Genomic DNA, 21138 nt, shown 5'->3' with positions numbered 1-21138 from the left:
CAGCTGGCCCCGTGTGCCTGGGACCGTCCCAGGGTTAGCACTGGAATCCCCACCCCCAACCCCGGGCAAACTAGGGTGGTCAGTCATCCTACTGAGTACTCGGGCTGGTTAGAAAGTGCTGGTTGGTTACCAGTTCCTGACAAGTAGCTATTGACCCAACAAGGTGTATCACGGAAAAAGCAGCACAGGCATGGGGCAGAGGAGCACCGGACAGGGAGTCTTCCAACCCAGCTCTCGGTCCTGGCTCTGCTACTACTGACCTCAGATCAGACCTGTGGCCTCAGTTTCCTCCCCTGTAAAGGGAGGGGGCGTGATGCAATGCCTTCTCAACCTTTCCTCCAGAAGAAAAGGGCACAGAGACCTGCCCATTAACTCGCTCAGCCCTAGGCGATGCTGTGTGGTTTTCCACAAGAGAGGCAGGCAGAGGGAACACGCTGGGGACCCAAGTCCATCTCTGCTGTGGGCTTCAGCTCCTAGTGCTGAGTCCTTTAATACCCTTTCTCTGAGCAGCAAGCACGTGGCTGGGAATGTGGCGGCCCTAAACTAACAGCTGAGTGCTCTACATAGTTCTTTAGGTCACTATCCTTCCTAAAATGAGTGCAATAATACCCCTGAGATTCAAAACTTTTCCAAGGTTGTATTAGACTCAAGTTCGGCAAAATGGAGCGCTGAGTCCAAAAATGAAAACAATTTAAAAGACCTGCGCTGTTTCCCTTATCCCAGTTTACTAAGCTACACCTTTTTTTAGTGTGGTTTTCTATAACTGTATTTTATTTTACAATATAAAGGTAAAGAAAAATACCCTCTGCTAACGGAAGTAAAACCACATTAATTACACATACGTTTTGTCTTCATTGCATAGATTCTCCAGCTGCACCACTGCTTGGATTCCCCCTTTGTTTGACCCAGGTAGACAGGGGAGATGATCAGGGCTGGGATTGTTCTGGTGGGGGCACTTGGCGGGCAGGGGGAGGGGGGAGGGGGGAGGGGTTGATTCTTTTAAAGGGCCCTTAACAGGAGCTTATGTTAATGAAAGCAGTTTTCTCATGACAGATCTGAACCTGGCCTTTATAGCATTAAAAAAAATTTTTTTACATTGATTGAGAAGAAATGGGGAACAATGATTGAATCAAAGCCGCCTTCAGCAGCCTCCCCCCACCTCAGCCCCATCTGAAAACAGCCCTGTTTCAATTTCGCCACTGAGCTCGGCCTGCCTGCTCCAGACATACAGACCTCTCACTCTATAAATCGTCTCTGCCCTTGCCCTGAAGTTGCTGACTATATGTATTTTTGGGCCCGGCATTAATTCCCTCATCCCTGGCTGGTGACATTAAGATTTGTAACGGATAGAATATGTTTTTAATGTATTTCCTGGAGGTTACTATTAAAGAAATCTAAATCTTCTGAACTTGCAAAAGGTTCTGCTTCCATTTAAAAAAAAAAAAGGATATTATGGGAAGAATTTCCCTGCAGCCCCCAGATGGACTGGGCAGTCAGCAGGGTCTGGGGCTCCGGAATTCTCTGCTTAGCTCTGTCACTCACTCTTCCTCCTCCTGCCCCTTCTGTTCTCCTCTCTATGCCTTAGTTTTCCTGGGTATGAAGTGAGGATAAATATTTGTCCACGAGATGAGGGTGTTGTAAGGATTAATTGGTTGGTGCTTCGGCAAGCCTTTGAAGATGAAAGACACTCTCTGCAGATGCTAAGTAAACTCATAATGTGTCTGTTTTTAATGAGCCAGGTGAAGCCAGGGGGGATGGCTGGAGATTAACTGTGCCTAGTCCAGAGCTGGCCCGCACAGGTTGGGCTGAACACCGGGTGGAGCTACCCGCTGGCTCCCTGGCTCCTGGCACAGGGCCTGACACATTGGTCTCTCTAAATATATGCAAAAGCAACTGAATTGGGATTTAACCCGGACTCTCATGTCACAGAGAGCAGGGCCCCAGACTTCCCAAAGCATGCTTATTGCCCGTCTTTCTAACACACGGCTTGGGCAACTTACTTAACCTTTCCAAATCTCAGTTCCTCATCTGCCCATGGGGATAAACAGAGTCCCCCTCTCCTAGGGTGGTGGTGAAGATTTATCGTAACAATGGCCAATGGCAATGGAGCACTTGCTAAATGTCAGGCTCTGAGCACTTTATACTCATGAGCTCACTGAGCTCTCACACCAATTCAGTGAGGGAGGAGCTACTGTTATCATCCCCATTCTACAGGTGACAAAATTGAGGCACAGAGGGGTTGCTCGGCTACTTACATGAGGCCCAAGTTCTGAACACAAGCTAGAGCATTGCTCATGAAGTGAAATACTGCGTGTTACACTTAGTAGAGCTCTGGAGTACACAACCAACAGGTTGAGGAGTTCTCAGACTTTGCCTGATTTGCCAAACCAGCAAAGAGAGCTCCATGGGGATGTGACACAGCACAGGCCCTGGGAATGTAGGAGCCAGGATGGAAGGGATCAAAGTAGACACTGACGGGGGCCCAGGCCCGTGGGAAGATGCCAGGTGTGTGTGTGTACCCAGCCAACCTTCAGGTTTCGGTAAGGTGAAAGTCTGAGCCTGCTCAGGGTGACCACATTTGGGACCCATGAGTCTCTGCTGAAAGTATTTCATGCCAAATCCTGGTACCTCAACGGCAGTACCTCAGTGGCAGTCTGAGCTATGAGCTTCGCATACTGAAATATGGGAACTCCTGGGATTGTGCCGGGGCTTAAGGGGGAGGTATCTCGGAAAGTGTGAGCTGGATTGCTGCTATTCCAAGCAATCAACAGACCAAAGAATCAGAATGAAGCAAAAGAAGACACTGGCCGAAGCAGTCCGAGTCCACGTGAAGAGCCAGAAGGGGAAACTGAGGCCCAAGTAAGAGTGATTTCACACCCCCAGCACGTGACATCATAGCCCAGGCTCTGACACAGTAAGGGAACCAGCTAAGACGTGGGTTGGGGAAGCCTCTGTTTGGAACAGAAATATCTTCAGCAACTGCTGCTGGTGATGGAAAGGTGGAAATGGAATTTTGTTTAAACATTATGTTGTTTTGAAAAGTCTGACTAATGTGAAAGTCCCTATTTAAAAAGGAGTTGACTCTACATTGAAATTGGCTGGTGTTTCCACACCCACATGTTGACTAAGGCCTTGGAAAACAAACTTCCTGGTAGATCCTGATTCATATCACTTGGGACTGAATGCTTCAAGGTACAATCCCTGAGCTGTGAGCAGAGGGGCCTAGCCAAGAAAAACCCTGTGTCTGTGTTGATGAAAAGGCAAACAGATCCCAAAGGGAGGCCCAAGTCCTAGCTGGCTTTGGGCACTGGCCCTCCAGGAAAGCACACACAGATTTGAAGGAGGCCCTAGCACAGCTTCTCTGGGACCCCAGTTAGCCCCGTCTCAGAGCCTTTTTTTTAGACACACAGAATGCAAGAAGAGGGAAAGGTCAGCCTGGAACCTTCTCTTCCTGAGCACCCACTAAATGCTGTGTCCGTTCACTGCAGCTTCAGCCCAGCCACGTGAAGCACATGCATGTGAGTATCACACTGGCCGTTTTCTCAATGTGGAAATGGCCTTGGCGAAGGCAGGCAGGGTGTCCCATTTTTGCCCCAGATAGTCTCGGTTTATGCTGTTGTCCCAGCATAATTAATAATAGCTTTCCCCTCCATTCTCAAAAATGCCTCCATTTGGATAACAAGTCATAAATGGACATCCTAAGTTAAGTGAATTGCCCCAAATCACCCGGCTAGTGAGTGGCAAGAGTTGGAATTCGAACTCAGGTTTTCCTCAGTTCAAAAAGCAGACACTGGGGGAGTTCTACCTCATTCACAATAACAAAGACTGTCGGGGCATTAACTGCAAAGCACAGACAGCGCTTTGGGAGCTGCGTGCCTGTGCCCCCTCCTCTCTCTCCCCAGGGCCTCCCCGAGCCTGTCTGATGGGTCTCTGTGCAGGAAAGAGCTCAGCAGACAAAACACACACCTTCACCAACAACTCACCTTTCTGTGTTTGTTTTGTCTGCTGAGTGCGTCTCTCCCTCCTCCTCTATGATAAAAATGCAAGGGCTGACTTCAAGTTTGGGCCACCAGCCCAGCTCCCGAGTCCTGACCTCCAAGCCAGGACCGCTTAGCCCACACCATTAAGAGGACCTCCTTTCCTCAGAAGGCTGCCATGGGGTCATCCTCAGCCTGCCTTCTACTGCTCTGTTTCTCCAACACTTAGACACAGAGGGTTTGTGTCATCCCAGGTTCACCTGTAACATCTGTTTATGTCTCAGGACCACAGAACTGATCCGATCCAAGCTCATTTTCACCGGTGAAGAAACCAAGGGCCAGAGAGGTCAAGTGACTTGCCCAAGGGCACAGAGCTAAAAGTTGAAGTCAAAGGACCAGGTCTCCTGACCTTGAGGTGAGTGTTCTTTCAAGCCAGGTTTGTTCTCAGCTTAGCCTGAGGCCACCCACTATGGGATACCTCCAGTGACACCTGGAGAAATCCTTTATATGATGTGACTTTTTGGACACCAGAGACCAAGGTGTGTCTGCTTGACCCAGCCCCTCAGCCCTTGAATCTGCCAAAATCTCAGCGTTAGTAGCAGGGCCTTCATTCAACCATCTACTGAATCCACTGGCTTGCCTCCCTGCCAGGTGGTTATGCATAAACACCCCCAATATCAAAGAAAATCACTACTCCTGACGTTGCCTGCTGTCTCCAGACAACTGGCTGCTGAAAATGTCTTTTTTGCATTGAGTGGAAGAAGGTTTCTGCTCATCCTTCAGTCTTAGTTCCTCCCAATGCCCCAATGCAGGGCACGTCTGACCCCCCTTCTCCCTCACGTCCTTGAAAATAGTTGAAGACTCAACAACCGCTGCTCTTTGGATTGTTCCTCACATGATGTTGTTTTGGCGGCAAAATAGGTGGAGGGACCCAAGGTTGAAGCCCACCTCTGCCTTTTATCTGCTGTGTGGCCATGGGCAAGTCACTTAACCTCTGTGAACTGCAGTTTGCTCACTGGAAATATAGAGAGATCATGATAGTATTTACTTCATTGGGTATTGTGAGGATCAGATGAGATAATCTATATAACTGGCTAGGTCCAGTGTCTAGCACTCTTAGCACTTATAAATGGTAACAATATTCTTGCTTTTCTTCAACTTCTAAATGCAGCACCAAGGCTTTAGTTTCTCTGGAAGCTGCATCACATGACTAACTTTTATCATCAACTAATACCCGTGTCCCCTGTTCACACACAAAGCTGCTAACAGGCTTCACCCATAAGCTGTCACTCTCACAAATGTGCTTTGTTCCCTCCCTCTAAGCATGAGGCTTGCAGCTCCTCAGATTATATTTCATTCTATCAGAGGCTGCCTATCTTTCTGGCCCATCAGGACTCTCTCTTTGGATCTGAGATTTGGAGACCAGGGGAAGACGATAACCACGAGAAAACCATAAAGCCTCAACCACGTGAGGCTTCAGCCTGCCTCCTTTTTCTTTCTCCCGCCTCGGGTCCGTAAAAGCCTGCCCAGCTGCCCAGTGACGTGACCCCTTCAAGCCTGACTGGCCGTGCTGACGTTCCGCCGGCAATTGTCTGCAGAGGAGCCCTTGTGCCCCTTTTGAAGTTCAGCGGAGTGAAGTGTAATCTAAGTGAGCTGGAACACATTTTGATAAAGCAGCTTCCATGGCCAGGGGCCTCCTTTGGGCAAAGCCATTAACATGGGAAGCTGAGCTGGGGCTGAGCTTTCCCGTCTGGGTCTTCCAGCCCTTCCCCTGGCCTTTGATCACAGGACATTAGGATGTTAGTGCTCAAAAGGGTAGTTCAGTCCTGACCCCCTTGTTTTCCAGATGAGGCAGAGAGGAGAAGCAACTTGCCTGAGGTCACGTGGCTGGTGAGGGGCAGAATCAGTGCCGGGACCCTTGTCCACACTGGCCAGGCCCTCCTCGGGCTGTACGAAATGGTGGGTGGTCAATGAGGAAAAACAGAGAAGCAGAGAGGACAATGCACAGATGGAAGAATCAGGCTCCCTCCCTGGAGAAGGCTGGCGGGCCCTGGCGTCTGCACGCAGGCCAGGCCAGCTGAGGATGGGAGGAATGACAGCTAAGCCTGGTTAATACCCACAGCCTCTTCAAAGCACGGCTGCATTGTTGGTCTCACAACACTGGTCTCATCGGGGCTGATGTCTTGCTGACAGGCGAAGGGACCTGCCCAAGGCCACACAGGGCGGGAGCTTCTGTGGGGGCGTATTGCCCTGGAAAATGGCTTTAAGATCACTTGGATAATGAATAGGGTAAAACCTATGAGACTCAATCTCATGAGGTGGTTGTGAGGATTAAATAAGTGCTTCGAACAGCTCCTGACAGGTACGTCATCATCGTCCTCACCACCGCCATCATCAGGACATCTGTCATTCCCGTCCACCCTCAGGGCTGATCCTGCCACGGAGGCCAGGTCGCCACCCTCCCTTGCCTGGGGAGAAAGGAAGGCTCTTCTGGCAAAGGGTGGACTCATAGCTGGGCTTCTTGCCCAGACTTCCAAACCCACTGATCGGAGGCCACTGGAGCGCCCCATGGGAACTCTGGACTGAGGAGTGGTCCCCCACAATGGGGGAGGCCTGGCTGCATGCTCCGAGGTGTCCGGCCTGTCCTCTGGCTCTCCAGGTGCTCCCCGAGCTTTCAGAGCATCTGAGGAAGGGATCCTGTCCTACACATCCCCCTACACATTCCCGGTCTCTGGGGAAGCTTCTCGGGAGTTGAGGGCTGGAGAAGGGCTCCCCCAGCCCTAAACGCCAGCCGGTCCGCCACAGCAGGACAACAGGACATAATTCCCACAAACTGGGTGAGTCAGGTCAGGGAGGCAGGGAGATCTGGTCTTTCTTTTCAGCCTTGGAATCTCAGGGTGCAGCTCTCAGGCAGCAGATCGTTCTTCCTAATTATGTCTTGCTCAGACTGCTGTTAGAATGAGCCGGCATTCCTAGGGATTGATGGGGTGAAGAGAGCCCAGAGCCTGCTGGGGGCCTCGGGGGACCCACTCCATAGACAATCTACAAGTACAGTGTCCATTGTTTATCTTTTTGTACGTTTCCTGTTTGACTTCTTCTCAGCTTCCTCTCAGAGCCCTAGCTCTTTGAGGACCAAACCCAGCACATTTCCTCTCTGTGAAACTCTTCACAGTAACTAGCAACTGTGGACACATACAGGGCTGAATAAATTGTGAGCCGGTTCTCTCATTTGACAGCATTCTAGCATTCCTCCCTCCCTCCCCGGCCTTGAATAAGAAACTGTGTTTCAGACATCATGTTGATCTGTAAAGAGACAGAGGAGACAGAGTTCTGCCCTCAAGGAGCCTACACCTCACACAGTGGTAGGTGCCATCATAGGTGGTACAGGTGTGGAGGGAGCACACAGGAGAGGGACCTGGTCTGACTGAGAAGTGTATAGTCAAGGAAGGCTTCTTGGAGGAGGCGATGTCTGAGCCGAGTCCCACCGAAGGGCTCTGAGTCAGCAGATTTAGGGGCTAGGGATGTAGAAGGATGTTAAAGGCATCCCAGCCCAAGGGGGCTGAGCAAGCTTTGCCTGAGTAAAGATACAGAGGCAGGAAAGAGCAGGCAAGTGGAGACTGCTTGGAGACGAGCAAAGCTGAACATGGGGTGTGAGGGGAGTAGACAAAGTGTTGTGTGGAGACAGGAACAGAGCTTTGTGTGACACGTTATCCTGAAGGCAGTGGCGTCCTTACTGGAGCTTCATATCTGCAAAGTTTCTCAATCAAAGGAGCAGCATGCAGTGGGGGTGGGGTCTTTCAAGCCTAGAGCTGAATCATGGTTCTGTCCCTGGCTGACTGTGTGATATGGGCAAGTCACTCAACCTCTCTGAGCCTTGGCCTTCTCTTATGGAAACACAGGGATAATACTGCCTCTCCTGTAGAGTCACCCGGAGAACTAACTAAATAAAAGTGGTGTTCATGAAAACCCCTGGCACAGTGGCTGGAACTTAGAGGGGGTTCCATAGAGGCAGGTTTAGTCATTCATTCCTTTATTCCTGTTTTCATGTTCTCACTTCCTCCCTCACACTCTGCAGTCAAGAAAGGAGGTGACAAATGACTTACGTCAATTAGGATATAGTTTGACTGCTGTTACAAAGGCCAAAATGACAGTGGCTCCAACAAGGCAGAAGGTTATTTCTCTCTCACACAGCAGTTTAAGCATAAGCAACAGGGTGGATATGGCAGCTCCCACGCTGGGCACCCAGGCTCCTTCTCTGTAGCTGCTCTGCCACCTTGACCTTCAGCTTCCACCTCCCAGCTTCTGACACTGTACTCTCACTCTAGCCAGTAGGAAGGGGAGAAAGAAAGCAAAGCACCCACGCTCCCCTTTAAGGAAAACTGGCAGTTGCTCATGTGGACACCTCTGGTGTTCCAAGTCACGTGTCATTGGCCAGAACAGCATCACATGGCCACACCTAGCTGCAAGGGAGGCTAGGAAATGTAGTCTCTACTGCAAGGGAGTTCTCAACAGGGGAGATTTTGCCCCTACCCCCAGGGGACACTTGGCAATGTCTACAGGGGGGTGGTGGGTAGAGGCCAGGGATGCTGCTAAATGTCTTATAATGCACAGAATAGCCTCCCCAACAAGAATCACCCAGCCCAAAATGTTTAAAAGTGCCATGGTTGAGAAACACAGGTGTGACTGGGCAGCCAGATGCTGGGGGTTCTATTACAAAATGAAGATGGAGGGCAACAAAACGGGGGGACAACCAGCAACTTCTGCTATAGTCACATACACTGAGGATCACATGATTGAAGAGGATTAAATTATATCTTTTCCCAGGTGGATCTCTCTCCAGCAGGGATGATCAAAGCTTTAAGTCAATGGACTTCAAGGACTATCAAGAATTAGCCCACAAGACAGAGAGGATTTGTGGCTGGGCAGCCCTGAAATCTCACCCCCTGGGTGGCCCACCCAGAGCCATGCTACCAGGGAGGCTGGAACCCACAAGCCTCCCAGGGAGCTGGGGCCCCACAGGTGGGGTTCACAGCCTCGCCCTGCAGCATCTCACCCTCCTTCTAGTTTTCCTTGAGATAACTTGGGACCTTTTGCAACCCATTTCTGATTGGTTCTGTTTTCCAAGGAGGTAAAAACTGGGCTGAGCAAAAACGAGGGTGAGAGTTAAGGGGCCTTAATTACCAGGGAAAATACCACAGTAAAAATTTCAGGGTATTCACCCAACAACACTAACTTACCTGTCTTAAAACTCAGCATGAGAAACTGGCCAACAGAGAGGAGTAAGGACTTGCATATATCCTAAGGAACTATCCCACTGCTACCCTGTTTGACTGTACTTTCTCAGTATCAATGGTTTATTGGGCTTCTGCAACATACTAGAAACTGTCCTTAGCACTTTCCAGACGTCACCTCCCTTTAATCTCTCCATCAACTCCTGGAAAAGCTACTATCATCCCCATGAAACAGAGGGTCAGAGAGATTAACTCGACCGAGGCCACACAGCGAGCAGGATACAGAGAGATAAGTTTTGGCCTTGGGAATAGCTGGCCCTGAAGCTCATGCTCTTTCCATAACCACTTCTGCCAGGATGGCCAAATGGGGATCTGACCTATTGTTAAATGTCCGCATCTCCAAGGAAGGAGATTCACCCCATCTCGGTCACTCACTCCATTGTCTCACCCATAAACAAACCTCGGTCCGTGGAGAAATGCTGCAAAGAATGGCATCATCCATTCTCTAATTTCCAATTGGAAAAACAGGAGAACAGAGTGGTCACGTGGCTTGTTCAAAGCCATACAGCGAATCAGAAAGTGATCCAAAAGCCCTGCCTCATTCTGCTCTTAACAAAAAACCAAACAGCTACGGAGCAGCAGTCCCAGCCACCCTGTGGATTTTGCCAGGAAAGCTGAGCTGTTAATCTAGGGAAGAGGTCCAGGAGGGAAGAGACTCCAGAGTTTCATAGCTGTGGGACTCCTGGGGCTGTTCAGAGGAAACCAGCAGGGGAAGAAAGGTCATTTTTGCCGCTATGAAGGAAACAGCAATGACTCAAAGACACATGTGCTCCGAATTCATTGAGCAGAAAGAGCCCATTTTTAGATAGATGCTCTTTTGAGCCTTAACCACACCCGATGCCACAAGCTGGCGTATGTCAACAGGAAGCCCATCCCAGTGATGTATATTCTGCTCCCTCATGCTAGTTGCCAGGGGTTGACTTCTGGGGGTTGGTGGGAACCAGAAGCAAGGGGCTGGGCCACCAGACCAAAGAAGCCAAGCCCAAGGAATGACCTTCACGCCTCTAAGGAAGGCAGTTGTGTCTAGCCGCCAGGACCTCAGATTTTCCCAGGCTAGGTCTACCACGAAAGGGCCTGAAATAGCTCTGAGGTTCTGTGCCCACAGGGCAGGGAGGGCAGTGGCAGGGACCGGACCGCGGGCAGTGGGAATGAGCACAGCACGGCTTTGTTGGGGAGGTGAGGAGCTCTGCCTTCATCAGGCTGTTCCACCTGCCAGCGACACAGCTGGGCAGAGACGTTGGCCATGGCTGAGCTCAGCAGAGAGAGAAAGCCATTTGTTAGGCTATGAAAATAGATTCAGTGAACCTGAAACTAATCAGACAATCCAAATGGAGGGACATTCTGCAGAACAACAGCTTGGACCCCCAAAATGTTCATAATAGCCAACAAGTGGAAACAACCCAAGTGTCCATCAACAGATGAATGGATAAACAAAATGTGGTATATCCATACAATGGAATATCATTCAGCCTTAAAAAGGAATGAAGTTCTGATCCAGGCTATCGCACGGATGAACCTTGAAAACACTGTGCTAAGTGAAAGAAGCAAGACACAAAAGGCCACAGATTGTATGATTCCATTTATATGAAATGTCCAGAATAGATAAATCCACAGAGACAGAAAATAGATTAGTGGTTGCTACGGGGGAATGGGAAGTGACTGCTAATAGGTACAGGGTTTCTTTTGGGGATGATGAAAATTTTCTGGAATTACAAAGTAGTAATAGTTGCACAACTTTGTGAATATACTAAAAACCCTCTGAATTATACACTTTAAAAGGGTGAATTTTTTAGTATGTGAATTATATCTCAATTTAAAAAGTTTTTAAAACATAACTAAATACAATGTGTGGTCCTTGACTGGACTCTATATTGAAAAAAAAATAGCTACAAAGGACATTACTGAGACAGGGACATTTGCAAATAAACATTATATTAGATGACAGTTTTGTATCAGTGTCAAATTTCCTGAGTTGGCGAGGTGCTGAGGTTATATAGAGAAATGCCAGGTAAAGGCAAGCTGAAATATTTAGGGTGAAGTGACATGATGTCTGCAATGTACTCCCAAATGGTTCCACATTTACAAAAATGACAAGGTTAGATAACTTGCCCTAAGTCGCAAGAGACAAAGAAATTAATTAGATATCATCTAACATAGTGGTTAAGAGCATGGGCTTTAGAGCCAGAGTGTCTGGGCAAACATGCAGCTATGCCCCTTACCAGCTGTGTGACCTTGGGCAAGGTACTTAACCTCTCTGTGCCCCATTCCCCTCATTTTAAAAGTGGGAATGATGATGATGATGATAATAATAAGAGGAGCTACCTCCTAGTGTTATGTGTGTTAAAACATATGAAGCCCTTAGGACATGTCCTTGCACACTGAAAGTGCTCTGAATCTTTCTGGGGGGAAAAAATCTGAAACCAGGTCTCATCTCTAGCAGAGACCAGACCTCCATGCCGCCTCCTCCCGAGAGAGACAGTGGAATCTCATAGGATACTGGGATAGAGAGCACTTTCAAATGGGCAGAGTTACCAGAGGCGGGGGAACTGATGGGTGAATAGGCCAGGGAAAGGGAAGGCAAGCCACAAGGGGCAGGACCTCAGAAATCAAGTCCAGGGGGCTTGGGGAGGAGAGTGGGAGTGGTGAGAGACCAGGTAGAGAGATGTCACAGGAGTCGGGGCTGACAAAGGGGCTATCCTAAACCGAAGGAGAAGGGACAGGCTTGGCACCTTCTAGCCCAAGCTTCCCAGGCTCCAGCTGAGAAAACTGAGGCCAAGAGAGCAAACTCACGGGATCAGGGGCTTAAAGCAGGTAGTGGCAACGCTAGGAAAATACTGGCAGGACTCTGGTCCTGTGCTCTAGCCCTGGTAGGAATCCTCAGAGTGTGGCGTTTGTTGTTATAGAAATGAAAAACACCTGGACACTTAAATGATGGACATTATTAAGATGTTCTTTGAGGACTTACCATCGCTTTCAATACTTTCACTATTTTAACTCTCCCCACCACCATCCCTTGCCCATAAATGGGAAGCTGTTATTAAAGGGAGACATCTAATATTTACTGTTCTCTTAAAAGGTACCCAGCACTGTTACAAAACTCAGGTGGGTTCTACTCCTATCCCCATTTTGCAAATGAGGAAGTGAGGTTTGACAAGATTAAGAAGTTTGCCAAGGTTGCAGCTAATAAGTAGCAGAGACAGGATTTAAACTCAGATCCTTCTGGCTGCAGAGACTGTGCCTTTTATGCTACACCAGTGGTTTCCAAAGTGGGTGCTTGGGCCCCAGGAACTGTGTGGGAAGTAACATTAGAATGTCTACTTCTTATCTCATGCTTTTAAAATCCCTATTTTTAACGTAGGTCTTAACATATACCTAATACATTAGCCCAGTAGTACACATGCATTGCAGACCTTATGGGGCGGTCACCCAACAGCCATTCCATTCCCACCTCCATTTTCCCTTGTTACCTGATAACTTCCCAGACTCCTCTGTGACCCATGAAGCCATGCGACCCAGTGCTGGACAATGAGGCATAAGAACACGTTCACCAGAGGTTTCTGGAAAAGACATTTTGCTTCTCAAAAAGGGGACAGGTGCCAGAGCTTGGCAGGCTGGCACTGCCCCTGTCCCCCTTTCTGAGAAGGCAGACACAATTTTAACACATGACCTTGAAGGGACAGACTTGAGAACAAAAGCCTATGCGATAAGGATGGAGGAACTTCAGAAAGCCAGACAGAACCCGGCCCTTAATGACATCCGCGACCTGATGCACCAAGCAGAGCCCACCCGGCCTGACCAGTCAAGGTGCTCAAGTCAGCCACTATTGCCTGGGCTTTCAGTTACATGCAGCCCCACGTGTGTGGACTAGCAGGAGGGAGTCTATAATTCGTAAGTCAACAAACATGCATCTATTAAGGGGTATATGCTCCAAATGTTTTACTGGTAGGGATTCACATGACAGCGATCATGAACGCACGGACTCTACTGTTCTCTGCTGTGCTCTGGGGACAGGGGTGCAGATGAGAAGTAGGCCCTAAATGATGAACTCTCTGTCCCACCCTCTGGAAGCCTGGGGGGATGAAGGGTAGCCGGAAGTATGTTTGTAAACTTGCCCTCAGAAGGATCCAATCTAGGCAAATTGCTGAGAGCTTGGAATTTTCATGTGTTCTCCCCCTTCAGTAGTTTCACTTGGCTATAGAAACTAACAGAAGAAACTCTATAATGTGATTATTCTCTAGAACTCTCAGCAGGTTCAAGAGACCCAGAGAGGTACCTCCCTGGGATAGCTCTCATGACCCAGGCTCAGCATATACAAACTATCAGAGCTGAGAACCGTGAGGAGAGAGCCCTCCGCATTCCAAATGAGTAAGCAGGAAGGGGTGCAGGAGAGACTGTGTATCACCAGAAATGGGGTACCTGAATCAGGAGTGATTCAACAGAAAACCATACAGCAGTGGCTTAAACAAAATAGAAACTTATTTCTCTCTCATGTAAAAGAAGTCTAGAGGTAGGAAGTCCGGGCTGGCATAGTAGTTCTCTGGTCATCTGAGACTCGGGACCCCTCTATATTTCTACTTTACTGTCGTAGTACGTCGCTTTTATCCTCAAGGTTACCTCATTATCCAGAATGGCTGCTGAGCTCCAGCCATTATCTCTGAATTCCAGGCAGTGAGATAAGGTCAAAAGGGTCCATGCCCCCTTTTTAAGGAGTTTTCCTGAAGTTCCTGCTTACAAATCACAGCTGCAAGTGAGGCTAGGAATGGTTCTTTTGCCTGGGCACTACGTTACCTTGAATAAAATGGATGTTCTGTTGCTAAGGAAGAAAGGGGAATGGATTTGGGGTGGCAGTTAGCAGCCTCTGCCCCAGTCTCCAAAAGCAAGGGGGCTTCTTGGGTTAGAGGTGAGAAAACGGGATCAGAAATCAAAAGACATGCTCTGACCTTTATGAGTCCATGGCCTTGGGTAAATCCCAAGACCTTCCTGAGCCTCAGCCCCAAACAGAGGGCTAGGGGAGGGTCAAATGACATGATGCTGTGAAAGGGCCTCATAAACCATAAAGCAGTATTCCCACGTAAGGGGTTATGTTGCTGCTACTGCTGTCATTAATACTAAGAGTGGCTGGCTATTTTCTGTGGAGAGAAAGGCAGACAGGGCTGGAAGGAGAGGGAGGACAGCATTTACTGGGACAAATAAAAGAGGAAGGAGATACAGAGGCTGCTTCGCTAGCTGTGCAGGAGAAATACCCCTGCAAGCAGGAGTCTGTTTCCCCAGGGCCACGTGCCCCAGGCCATGTGAAAACCTGGAGTCTGGCAAGGGCCCATGCTGCCTTCTTCAACCCTCAGGGCCCCAGACAGGCAGGCAAACAAACACGACACCTGGGGGAAGCCCAAACACCCAGGAGAGAGGGGAAGGCCTCCCGGAGCAGAAACCGAGTTCTGGGTCTCCACAGGGCCAAAATAACTTGCTGATTGAGTCAACAGGCCAACACATTGGTCAAGCTGCTGGGGGAGAAACCGAAACCCCAGCCAGATCTATTATTTAGCAATTTGTCACCAAGCAAAAATATAAATTATCCCCTCCCCCAGACCCCAACTGCCAGGTTGTTTGGTGTCAGGAGTCGACTTGGGTCAGCCAGGGACAAGTCAAATGTTTTGCATCAGCTCTCCCCACAGCATCCAGTAGGGCAGCTGGGAGGTGGACTCCCGATGTTGGAGGAAGGGGCAACCTCTTCTCTGGACCCCAAGGCCCTAAGTCCTTGCAGACAGCTCCCTGCCAACAGCCCTTCCCTGATGTCGGGGGCAGTGGGATCCCAGGGGTGCACTTGAAGAATTTTTATGACACAGTCCATCCACAAGTATTTGCTGGATGCCTACTGTCTACCTGCAAGCCCAGGGGGATGGTGGATTCTGCTCCAGGGGCTTTGAGCTTGAGGATCAGGGCCTCTTCTTGGTGCTGGGGTGCACCCCCTTCCCCTCCAGGTCCCTGGCAGTGTGAGATGTGGAAAGTTGGCTATTTAGATTTCAAAACTAATTGGTTACAGCTCATGAGGGTGGGAGCAGTACAAATTGCAAGCAGCGTAGAGAATTTTAAATCTGGTTTCATAGTCTCTCTGGCTTGGTACAGATTAAGCGTATAAATCAGGCTTCTGTAGCTTGACTTTCTAGTTCACCATTCCTATTCACCATTCAAGACATGAACAAGAATTTTAAAAAAACAATGTTTTGTTGAAGTAAACATATATACAGAAAAGAAAACACATGATAAGTGTAAAACAGCCTGGAGAATTTTCCCAAAGTGAGCACATCCAGGTAACAGCATCTAGATCAGTTAACAAGAACACTGCCAGCCCCCAGAAGCCCCCTGTGCTCCCTCCAATAATTACTCCCCACCGGGAACCCTATCCTGACCTCTGGCACCATAGATTTCGTTTTGCCTGTTTTTGAACTTTGCATAAATGGAATCGTACAGGACATTCTCTTTCGTGTCCAGCTTCTTTCACTCAACATCACATCTGTCAGATCCACCCAGATCGTTGTGTGTGGTTGTCGTTTATTCTCAAGACTGCCTAGCATTCCAGTATGTGAATAGACAACACTTCATCCATTCTACTGCAGAGGGACATTTGGGCTGTGTCCAGTTGGGAGCTATCACAAAAATGCTGCTAAAAACAGAAATTTCTTTTCACAATCAGGATCCCACCCCCCTTTTTAAGATTTTTATTGTGGTAAAATATATATACCATTTGCCATTTTAACTATTTTTAAGTGCATAACTCATCGGCATTAATTACCATCACACTGCTGTGCAACCATCACCACTATCTGTTTCCAAAATGTTTTCATCATCCCAAACAGAAAATCCGTATCCATTAAGCAGTGACTACCCATTTCCCCTCTCCTCAGCCCTTGGTAACTTCTGTTCTACTTTCTGTCTCTAGGAATTTGTCTACTCTAGGTACCGCATATAAGTGGAATCATACAGTATTTATCCTTTTGTGCCTGACTTCTTTCACTTGGCATGTTTTCAAGGTTCATCCATGTGGTAGCATGGATCAGAATTTCATCCTTTTGATGGCTGAATAATATTCCATTGTATGGATATACCAAGTTTTGTTTATCCATTCATCTATTGATGGACATTTGGGTTGTTTCCATCTTTGGCTGTTGTAAATAATGCTGCAGTGAACATTGCCATGCAAGTATCTTTTTGACCTGCACCCTTTAGCTGAGGACCTGCTGCATATAGGGAACTGAGATAGGTAGTCATCCACCTATTAGCAGATTGTCATGTGAATGAAATGGGATTATTATTATTAGACTAGAGATGAGGAAACTGAGGTTCAGAGAAGTCAAGCCCCAAGGCTAAGGGGCTGATCGAAGTGGCTGAGACCACAGCTCAAATCCAGACCTTGACCCCAAGTCCAGGGTTCTTTCCATCCACCCCCCCCTCACCGTCCCCCACCTCCCTGCTGCTTCTCTCTTGCAATTCTCTGGCAACAGAGGAAGTTAGAAGATTTTGGTTTGCAGCCTAGTTCTTGCTTTAGCTCCAGGTAGAAAATTTTTCCCTTGGAGCCACTAAACCCCAATTTGGGCTTTCTGGAAGCATCTTCCTTTCTCCTGGCAAACAACCCAGGGCAAGGGAACAGGGGAGGCTCCTTGGCCCCCTTGACTCAACCTTTAAACTTTGTGCTCCAGTTTTCTTTTCCTTTCTTTCTTCCTTCCTCCCTCCCGTCCTTCTTTCCTTCCTTCCTTCCTTTCTTTCCTTCGCTACAAGTTTTGTCACATCTCAATCCTCCTGCCACCAGGCTCAGAGCTCAGGCTACATTTCTAAGTTTCTCTCTTGGTAAAGACAACGGAATATCTAAGACCTAATTAGATTTCCATTCAAAGAACATGGAGAGAACCCCTTGACTCATATGTCCTCTTTCTCCGCCCTGCCACAGTAAATTTTGGTGAAAGACACCTACTCTGTGTTGGGCAGCAAGTGGTCAAACTTGTCTGTTACGTCCCTGTCCTCCAGGCAGCCCGGGGTGGGGTGGAGGTGCAGGAGCAGGACACAGGCTGAGAGAAGCAGAATGCTCAAGCCCATCAGGTGGGATGCTGACGGTACAGGAATGCTCCCAGGGTTCTGGAGGGAGTATATGGCTATGGGGCCCGGGAGTCAGGGGGGTCTTCCCTAATATTGCCTGCTGAAGGCCCTGTAAAGTGCCAGGCACGGTGTTAGGCCCCAGGGAGGGGGAGCCACAAACACGAACAACTCCCAGGGCGGGTCCAAGCCACTACTGGCCTCTAAAATGAGGCACAAACACTGTGTGCAAATTCTGTGGCGAGCTGGGCGTGAGCTCCCAGCCCCCCTTGCTGGTAATACTCGCCTCTGCGCTGAATAGGGGCTTCCGGCCTCTCGCTGAGCTTCAGGGCTGACATGAGGCCAGGGGATCCGAAGCGCAGCCCTCGGGGTGACCAGCTGGGGTCTCCCCACCCCCAGGCCTCGCTGTCCCCGCTGTCCCTGAGCCTCGCCGGCCGACAAGGAGCCTTTCAGGAGCCTCCGCCCCCACTGGAAAATCCCCGCGCGGTCTCCCTGGCGGGCGGCCGGCCGGCGTCTGCTTCCCTCCAGGTGAGGGATTCCGGGCCCCGACGAGGTGCAGGCGCAACACGCCCGCAGGCGCCGGGACCAGTCGGGCACGCCCCCGCTCACCGCCCGGGAACGCGCAGCCTCCGCCGCCAGCCCCCGGGGAGCGGGAGCTGCGAGCTCGGCGGCAAGAGACCCCTGCCTCCTCCCCGGCTCGGCCCGTTGGAGAATTGACGTTTTTTTAAATTTTAAATTAAATGTATACGTAGCTCCAGATTCATAAATGTTGCATAAGTGCATACATTTGGTCATATCACACATTATGTTAAAGTCTGTTCTTTTTTCTTTTCTTTTCCTTTTTTCTTGAGTCTTCATTGATCCCCACCCCAGCAGCATCTCCATCCCCAGGAAACCCATGCTAAGAACCTAGAATGAACCTTTCTATACTTTTCTCCATGTTCATATAAGTCTATGCAAATATCTCTCTATATATTTACATATACACAAATGCATATAAATGGAATCTTGTTAAATATATTTTTCTATTATCATAGGAACTGTAGTGGTTGTATAGCAATCTCTTAAAAATTATTATTACTATTATTTACAAACAATAAAACTCACCTATATTAATTTATCAAGCCACCCCCTTCTGACAGTCATCGACTGTTTCCAGCTTTTTGCTGCTCTGAGCCACAGTGTGATAAAACTCCTGTGACCTATCTACATGTGCCCAAAAGTGGGATTGCTGGGTTGAAGTGTCCCTGGGCTTAATTTTAGAAGATATTGCAGACTGCTTTTGCAAAAGGTCTAATAGCTCATGTCCCCACCAACAATGAATGAGGATGCCCTTTTCCCCACACCCAGCAGTAATAAGTAGCACAGTGCTTGGTGATTTCTACCAGTTGCCTGCGACCACCCTGAGGTATCTCCCCATTACTTTAATTTGTACTTGCCTAACTCCTTAATGAACTTGAGTGTATCTTCAACTGCTTGGTGGCCACTTAGCTTTGCTTTTCCAAAAACTGCATCCTCCTGTTACATCTTGATATCTTTTAAGCACAGAAATTCCCGTTTGCCCAGAACGGCTGGAGAAGGATGTGCTATGGTTAATGGAATGGTCTAGTTAGTAAAGAGCTCCCTCATTTGTCACATCCAATTATGAGCTTTCAAAAGATGAGACCATAAGCAGATACATGTAGTAATAGGATTGTAACAAATATAACAGTCATGTGGGGAATGGGAAGTGAGTGGGGTTTGGGGTCATTTACTAGCTGTGAGCTATTAAGTCACCTAACCCCCCCTGAGCCTCAGTTAGTTCATCTGTGAAACAGGGATAATGATGATTATGCCACAAACTTTTTTATAATTGCTGAAATGCTTGGCAGTAATTTATGTAAAGAACCTGGGGTGTAGTAAATGGTCAATAAATGGTAGTCAATTATGATAAGCATAGTTTTAGTCTTTCCTCTGGTGGTTAAGTAGGCCTTTCAGAGGCCTAGGGTTAGCTTGAATGTCAATCAACATTGCATGGGTCTGGGTGAACCTGGGATTATTTGTTCCCTGTGTCTCGGTGAACTTGGGATTATTTGTTCCCTGTGGGCCCAGTAATCAGACTCACATAAACCAAGGTTTTGCAACCGCGTCACTCTTCATATTTTTATTTTTTTTATTTTTTTTTAATTTATGGCTGTGTTGGGTCTTCGTTTCTGTGCGAGGGCTTTCTCTAGTTGCGGCAAGTGGGGGCCACTCTTCATCGCGGTGCGCGGGCCTCTCATTATCGCGGCCTTTCTTGTTGCGGAACACAGGCTCCAGACGCGCAGGCTCAGTAACTGTGGCTCATGGGCCTAGTTGCTCTGTGGCATGTGGGATCTTCCCAGACCAGGGCTCGAACCGGTGTCCCCTGCATTGGCAGGCAGATTCTCAACCACTGTGCCACCAGGGAAGCCCCCACTCTTCATATTTTAGGTAGGATAATTCTTTGCTGGGGGGGCGCTGTCCTGTGCTTTGTTGGCTGTTTAGCAGTATCTGTGGCCTCTACCCACTAAATATCAATAGCACACACTACTCCCCCAGTCATAACAATCAAAAATGTTCTCAGACCTGGCCAAATGTCCCCTGCAGGGCAAAACTGCCCATGGTTGAGAACCACTGATCTAAATCCTCTAGGAGAAACTTCTTGAGGGTTTACATAGCAAGAGGAGAGTCCCCTCCCATGCCCCTGCTCCCTCTTTTTTTTTTTTTTTTTTTTTTCCCCTGCTCCCTCTTTACAGGGCAGGCCCCCACTCTTCGGTTCCAGAATTCCCCAACGAGGTCTAAATGTCAGCCAGGTCTGAGCATGGTGCACCTGCGTGAGGAGGAGCAGGTGGAGGTGTCTTCCCTGTGGGTGTCCTTGAAAGGCTCAACCTGGGCACAGGAGAGAACTAGGTGGCTGTATTTCACAGGTGCTGTCTGAAGCTGCCCCAAGGTCGGAGCTGCAGTGTGTGCCCTCAAAGATCCTACAGACTGACTGGGAGGCTGGGTGAGCCAGGATGAAATCACACAATGAGAACTGACAAATGATGTTCTGTAATTTTTTTCTTTTGCAAGCTGCTCTTTCTCCTCTTTCCCCCATGTTGTATTCTTGACCCAGGCTCAGCCATGGGCTTTCACTTGAGCCATGGTTTTCTTATCTCTCTGTGGCTGACCAGAGAACCTACGTATTCAGTCCTCCCTTCACATATGTTCCACTCCTCTGTTTTGAATAGGATGTTTCATCCTCACTGCAAACTCTTCATGCCCCCAAACACAGTTCCTTATCTTTCCTCCTGACTCAATTCAAGTCAACATGTATCTATTAAGTGCCATCCAAAAACTGCTGGTTGCTTCCCAATGTCAGTCCTTCCCTCCTTCACTAGTAACAGAGCCCTGGGCAACACACCCTCCTAAAAAATTACATTTCCATGTCCCCCTTGAATCTTGGTGTAGCCATGTGACTAAGTTTTGGTTAATGAGAGGCAAGTGGAGGGTGACAGAGAATTTCTAGGTAGGTTCCTTAAAAGGGTGGAGAGCATATACCTTTTTTGTCTTTCTCTCTTTCTGGAATTCAGATGTGATGAGTGGAACTCCAGTAGCTATTTCGGGCCATGAGGAGAACGTGAGGATGACAGAGCAGAAAGATGGAAGGATCCCAATGACTATGCAGCTGCTGCACTAGCCCTAGAGCTGTGGACTTTTTTTTAAAATATAAATTTATTTATTTGTTTGTTTGTTTGTTTTTGGCTGCGTTCAGTCTTCATTGCTGTCATTGTGGTGTGCGGGCT

At 48.5% G+C, this 21138-nt stretch overlaps 1 long non-coding RNA gene across 2 annotated transcripts in view; it reads right to left on the bottom strand.

Annotated features, from left to right (window-relative positions):
- The window catches only part of LOC309638759, a 29506-nt gene extending 9461 nt beyond the window's left edge, over positions 1-20045 (bottom strand). The window contains exons 1-3 of one of the 2 annotated variants that reach the window (XR_014251260.1): positions 19416-20045; positions 17640-19382; positions 12736-12825 (exon numbers count right to left, since the gene is read on the bottom strand). This is a non-coding gene — a long non-coding RNA (uncharacterized lncRNA). Of the gene's footprint in view, positions 1-12735; positions 12826-17639 lie in introns of both variants that reach the window. The other variant, XR_014251259.1, reaches the window with a different exon arrangement.
- Between the last annotated feature and the right edge of the window lie 1093 nt (positions 20046-21138).

Source organism: Balaenoptera physalus (assembly GCF_965194825.1).
Source record: "Balaenoptera physalus genome assembly, chromosome: 11".
Classification (NCBI taxonomy): Eukaryota; Metazoa; Chordata; class Mammalia; order Artiodactyla; family Balaenopteridae; genus Balaenoptera; species Balaenoptera physalus.
Note: the sequence above shows the minus strand (reverse complement) of the source record. Positions and strands in the feature narration are given on the sequence as shown.